A 6,000-nucleotide genomic window follows, 5' to 3' on the forward strand; every position below is an offset into this window, starting at 1 on the left:
CTTGACCTTGACTTTCCTGGTGCTGAGTGTTAATAAATCTACATTTAGGGGTAGAGATTTTCTCCCAGCTGCTCTTTGTTTGGGAAAGGGGTGGCATGCTGACGCACAACAGGTTGCATTTCCCAGCACAGTGCTTGGGAAAGGAGGCCCTTCCCCTGTCCCCACCACAGAGCCCCGCACCCATTGTGGGAGGATGGCTATGAATAGGACTTAGGCATCTGGCGGGGCTCAAGTCACACGGTGAGCTGAGACATTTTGCATATACGGCTCTCCCGTTTTCACAAGGGAGCACTCACTTGGTACCACAGAAAACAGCAAGGTTTGCTGTTCTCTCTGCTGGAGCCCGTGGGTGAGGCTGAAACAACATTTACCTGTGTCATTGTCTTCAGAGTGGTGTTTGAAGCGACCTTGAAGAGGCCAAAACTTTTTAAAATGGGGTCCCCTCCCTGTCACACCTGTGGGGAGCTGGTATTGTTGAGTACCTGGAGGAAACAAGTCCTTTGAAAGGCTTCATAAACCACAGGGGTATACTCAGGAGTGGCCTTCAGCTCCTGGCTTGCTCAGCAGCCTCTTGCCGGGTGACCAGAAAGCTCTTCCCAAAGTTGTCCAGTGCCATTGTTCTGTGTCCAGGAAGGAGCAACCCTGGTGAAGGAAAGGCCTCTCCCCTTGTCTGCCTTTCTTCCACTATTCCTCTGCTTAGTTTTCTCCAAATGCTCAGTCTTTCCTTTTTTTTCCATTCTCATCCCATTTTCCTCAGCTATCTTTAGAGAATGGCAGTGGGCTCACTCCATCTTCTGCATCGTTTTTCTTAGGAGCTGTAATGCTGCTGGCTCTTAGGATTCCCAGTGGTAAAAAGGGTCATTTGGGACACATCTCGACATAGATTAGAGAATGAGCAAATTAATGTCCTGGGCTGGTGCAGTGTGCTTCCGAACACTTTGTTTCTGTTCTGATGAAAAGTATTGCCCTAAAATCTTCCAGTGCATGAAGGCTGCCTGTGGTAAGTGAGGTGGAAAAATGAGCTCTTGCAAGGAGCTACTCTCAATGGCTCTGGGCATTTCAATGCTGTCATCTTCTCGGAAAGTTAAATTGCTTTGTTCCCTGTGTCCAATTAGCTCTATAATCAACTTAGCAGAATGTGGAGCAGGAGTGTGCTGAGATTGGGTATAGTCATTTTGTCACATTCAGATTGATCTCAAATTGGGGCAAAGACCCATGAGGGGATCTCAGAACAGAGGCAGAGATTATGCTGAGCTGATCAAACTTGGAGCCTTTACAGAACTGGGGAGGGCTTTCTGCACACTGGAGGAGAAACACCAGAAACGCCAGAAATAACAAATCCAGAAATTAATGGTAAAAACATTCAGGTTTTTATTAATTTTATTCAAGCTTGCTGTCAAAAAAAGCAGCCAGCAGTAGCACAGAGAGGTGAGCTTTAGAAGTACCAGGGTTAGCAGGTAAGTGCTATTGGCTCTCATATTGTCCCCTCTTGGGCTTTCTGTGCAGCAAGGCTTTGTTCTGTGAGTCTGCAATTTGTTTAAACTGATTTATTGCCAGAAACACAGTTAGCTCCTTCTTTCTGGGTTTCTGATTCTACATAGGATAAACAGCTGAAATAGCTGGAATGAAACCCTTACCCCTTCTAAATCTCATAGTTTGTGCAAACATATCAGAGGAAGAGTTCATAGCCCTGCAGCTAATCGGCCAGCACTTTGGAAAAGTGAGACCTTTCTTCACAGCTCCTTTGCAGTGGGCACCAGTCCAACATTTGCTTGCATGATCAGCCAAGGTGACAATGTCAGAACAGTTCAATGTGGCACAACACTTTTGCTTTCAGGGCAGGCTTTCTGAGACATTGCTGGTTTCATTCTGCTCTGTCTTTGCATAGATATTTCTGACAAGTGCCCATTTGCTCCTTGGATGAGTTCTCTCAAGCCTTGGCATATAGTGCAGAGATCAAAACAAAGGCTGCATCAGTAGGTCAGCAATCCATAAACCAGAGAAGCTAGAAAGGCCAAAAAGGAAATGGAAATATGACCTTCTTTCAATGAGGCAAATGAAACTGCAGTGTGTTTTTCTCAACTTTCAGAGTAATCTGTAGAGCAAGGAGGCATAAAACAAGATGGAGTGGAAATAAATAGAACAAAAGTGGCCTTCTAGTGGCAAATGAGACAAAAACATACCACCAGGTCTTGAGGCATTGTTGGCCCAGCTGAGTGTGGTGATGGTTGTGCAGTATTGTCAGCAAAGGCTTATCCAACTCAAGTATGAAGTCATGCTTTTGGCTGAGCAGTAATCTTTTATCTTGTGTTCTGCTTCTTCATGACCTCTTCCTTTGAGTTCTGGTTGTTCTGCAAGGAAAGCATGTTTTCTTCATGCTCCTTCACATCTGTCCTATGTTTCCCCTTCTCCTCATTTATGACTGTGTTGTGGGTGCTCAAATTTCAGTGCATTGGGTCCTATGGCAGTGCTGGCCTGCTACTGTGTAGTATGTCAGGCTTCTTTGCGGTCAGGGGATCCACATCATGGCACATCCCCAGTCTCTTTTCTGCTGTGATGGGACATGGAAATTAAAAGCTTGTGTCTCTGAAACTGCACACGCAAGCTATATTAGCTTAGGAGCAAGAGGTGGTTCAGAGTTTCATGCCAAAGTGTGAGATTTGATGGATTTGTCTACATTCAGCAATTTCCAGTCATCCCCAGGTTTATCCTGCGTGATACAGGTCTCCTGGCGAGTGACAAGTGGTGTGAGCCTACTGCAGCAGCAGAAAGCAAGAGGAATAGTTATTTTAATGCCCTAGGGGCACCCGTTGTCCAGATTACTCCTTTGCCCTCACCCTGTATCACCACCCTTTAAGGTGCAAAAGTTGGCGTGTGTCCTCAGCATGGCTACAGGAGAGGAAAATAAATAAGTTTGCTTCTGTCCCCCAGCTGTGCTGAAGCCAAAAACATTTTGCACTTTTTGCAAACAGAATTTAATATTTTCCTCCGTGTAGCCTGCCAAGCAGAAACCTTTACAGAAAAAGACATGGTGATAAGCCAGAGCAGGAGCGGTCTCTGTCTCCCAGGTCAGGGAAAGGTCAATGCACATTAAATGAATATTGCTGGTGCTTCTGTTACAACAAGGCCTAAGCAGTTCAAAGCCAGGCTGCATCATCTGTGGCTGAAAATCATTTGCAGTGCTGCTTCCTGAGCAGCAGATTGGCTTCCCATTACACAGGCTAATGAGAAAGTGTCACAAGTGGTCTCAGTAATAATGTTGCAGCAGAACCCCCCTATTCTCAGCACACTTGCAGAGATTTTGATAAAACAAAAAGAAAGAAAGAAAGAAAGAAAGGAAAGAAAGAAAGAAAGAAAGAAAGAAAGAAAGAAAGAAAGAAAGAAAGAAAGAAAGAAAGAAAGAAAGAAAGAAAGAAAGAAAGAAAGAAAGAAAGAAAGAAAGAAAGAAAGAAAGAAAGAAAGAAAGAAAGAAAGAAAGAAAGAAAGAAAGAGAAAAAGAAAGAAAGAAAGAGAAAAAGAAAGAAAGAAAGAAAGAAAGAAAGAAAGGAAAGAAAGAAAGAGAAAAAGAAAGAAAGAGAAAAAGAAAGAAAGAGAAAAAGAAAGAAAGAAAGAGAAAAAGAAAGAAAGAAAGAAAGAAAGAAAGAAAGAAAGAAAGAAAGAAAGAAAGAAAGAAAGAAAGAAAGAAAGAAAGAAAGAAAGAAAGAAAGAAAGAAAGAAAGAAAGAAAGAAAGAAAGAAAGAAAGAGAAAAAGAAAGAAAGAAAGAGAAAAAGAAAGAAAGAAAGAAAGAAAGAAAGGAAAGAAAGAAAGAGAAAAAGAAAGAAAGAGAAAAAGAAAGAAAGAGAAAAAGAAAGAAAGAAAGAGAAAAAGAAAGAAAGAAAGAAAGAAAGAAAGAAAGAAAGAAAGAAAGAAAGAAAGAAAGAAAGAAAGAAAGAAAGAAAGAAAGAAAGAAAGAAAGAAGAAGAAAGAAAGAAAGAAAGAAAGAAAGAAAGAAAGAAAGAAAGAAAGAAAGAAAGAAAGAAAGAAAGAGAGAAAGAAATAAAATATTCTCACAACTTGTTCTTTTCTATCAGCCTCAAAGTACTGAACCTGGAAATTAAAGCAATGGGATCAAGAGAACTGGAAGCGAGAAGTGCGTGTACTTACATCACTAGCCGACTGCTATTCCACTAAAGCCCTCAGCAGAGCAGAGCTGTTGGCTCCCAAGGGCAGTATATTGCATATCCCTGACACCATCAGATCATACAGTGACATTTTAGGATTTCTGAGGTAAAGGTATCAATTTTTGATACTTGTCTTTTTTATAACACCTCCACCCCACCTCTCCCTGAACAGTCTAGCACCTAGCTGCCAACAATAGAGCAAAGCAGCCTCTGATCCTTCCAATCTCATGCCAGTTTGGAGAAAAGACTCAGGATCTGGGTCAGGACAGAAATTAAAAGATGTTGACCGCAAATCGGAGTTCACCATAGAGCCTCCTGGTTAAGATACAGTGAGAGAAGGTATCTGACCTTCTGAACACAACAGCATGGGGACTCTTACTGGGCTGGTGTGTCAATAACAGTGCTAAGCTGTTACTTTACAAACTCTTCTTGGCCATGCATTGTATCTCTTTTCGCATTTGCATAGCTGAGGGGGCAATACAGTGCCCTCTGCCCCTTAAGCCACTCTTGTTTCCAATGCAGCTCCAGGGAGGAACAGCAGCAGCCTTTGTTATATGCTACCATGATGCTGACAGCTGAAAAAAGCATCATGATCATAAACCACTTCTTTCCAGGCTAAGGCCAAGGTTTACAAAGATCAATTTTCTTGCCTTGCATGCTTCCAAGAGCCTTCACTAATTGCACTCCATTTCTCACAAACCGTTGCATTAACTCTGGCTTTCTAAAGACCCCCACTAGAACACTACAGGCATAAAACCAGCAGAGTATACGACAACCCTGGAATACAAGTATTATTTGTCTAATTTATTTGTTGCCCACCATTGTGTATTGTATATTATGTTACAGAGGTTATGACAGTGAGAAGTTCCTCACTGCTGCCCTCTGGGTCAAGCCAAAACCTCAGGAGAGGAGATAAAGGAAGGACAATTGCTTTTTCCCTAAGAGGTGGGTATTGTGCAGCCTTCCCAAATGAAGGATGGGGTGGGCAACGGGCAAAAGGAGCCACAAGCAGGGAGCAGACTGAGAAGCATGCAAAATAAGAAGGAGGTCTGCCTGTGACAGGGGAGCAGGCTCAATGCCAAACCTTAGTGGGGTTGGTTTGGCTCAGGAAGACACTGAAAGTTGAACAAGGACTGGAGGAATAGGCCCACCTTTCCAGGACCCAGTGGATAAAGGGGAGATTGTTTACCAGCCTTTCTAGTTAATCTGTTTCACCCACTCAACTTGAATTTTCCCCATTTAAATAATTTCCCTATCTTTGAGTTATTATTTATATGGTTTACTAAGACCTGATTCAAGTGTCTGGGATACTCTGGTGTCTTCTGTGTGATGGATTCAGCTGGAAAAGAAAGGCCAGAAGGTCTGCCTCAAGGCCCTGGTCTGTTCTGGGCACACACGGCCTGGGAAGTAGGGTGTGTTCTCTAGAGGAGGTGGTTGCTATTATCAGCATCACTTGAATGAAGAGAATACCCACAGGCACTCTGCCCTACATATGTTCACAGGGCTTCAGGGCTGCTTCTAGGCTTAGGTCCCCAGTCCCCTGAACATCCTTCTGGACCACCAGTGCAGTGCCATCTAAACGTCTCACCTGGGCATCTTTTCTGTGGTGTCACAGTTCAGTGACTCACTGGTTCCTGGCCAGGTTTCTCCCTGGTGAGGAGCCAGAAGCTTTCCAGCCGAGACTGAAGGAAGCTCTGGGCCCATACACCAACTTTACCGCAACCATGAAACGAGTCACAGAATCACAGAATCACATAATGTTAGAGGTTGGAAGGGACCTTGAAAGATCATCTAGTCCAGCCCCCCTGCCAAAGCAGGACCACCTAGAGTAGATCACAC

The sequence above is a fragment of the Leptosomus discolor genome, chromosome 2 (genome assembly GCF_034619465.1).
Source record: "Leptosomus discolor isolate bLepDis1 chromosome 2, bLepDis1.hap2, whole genome shotgun sequence".
NCBI lineage: Eukaryota > Metazoa > Chordata > Aves > Leptosomiformes > Leptosomidae > Leptosomus > Leptosomus discolor.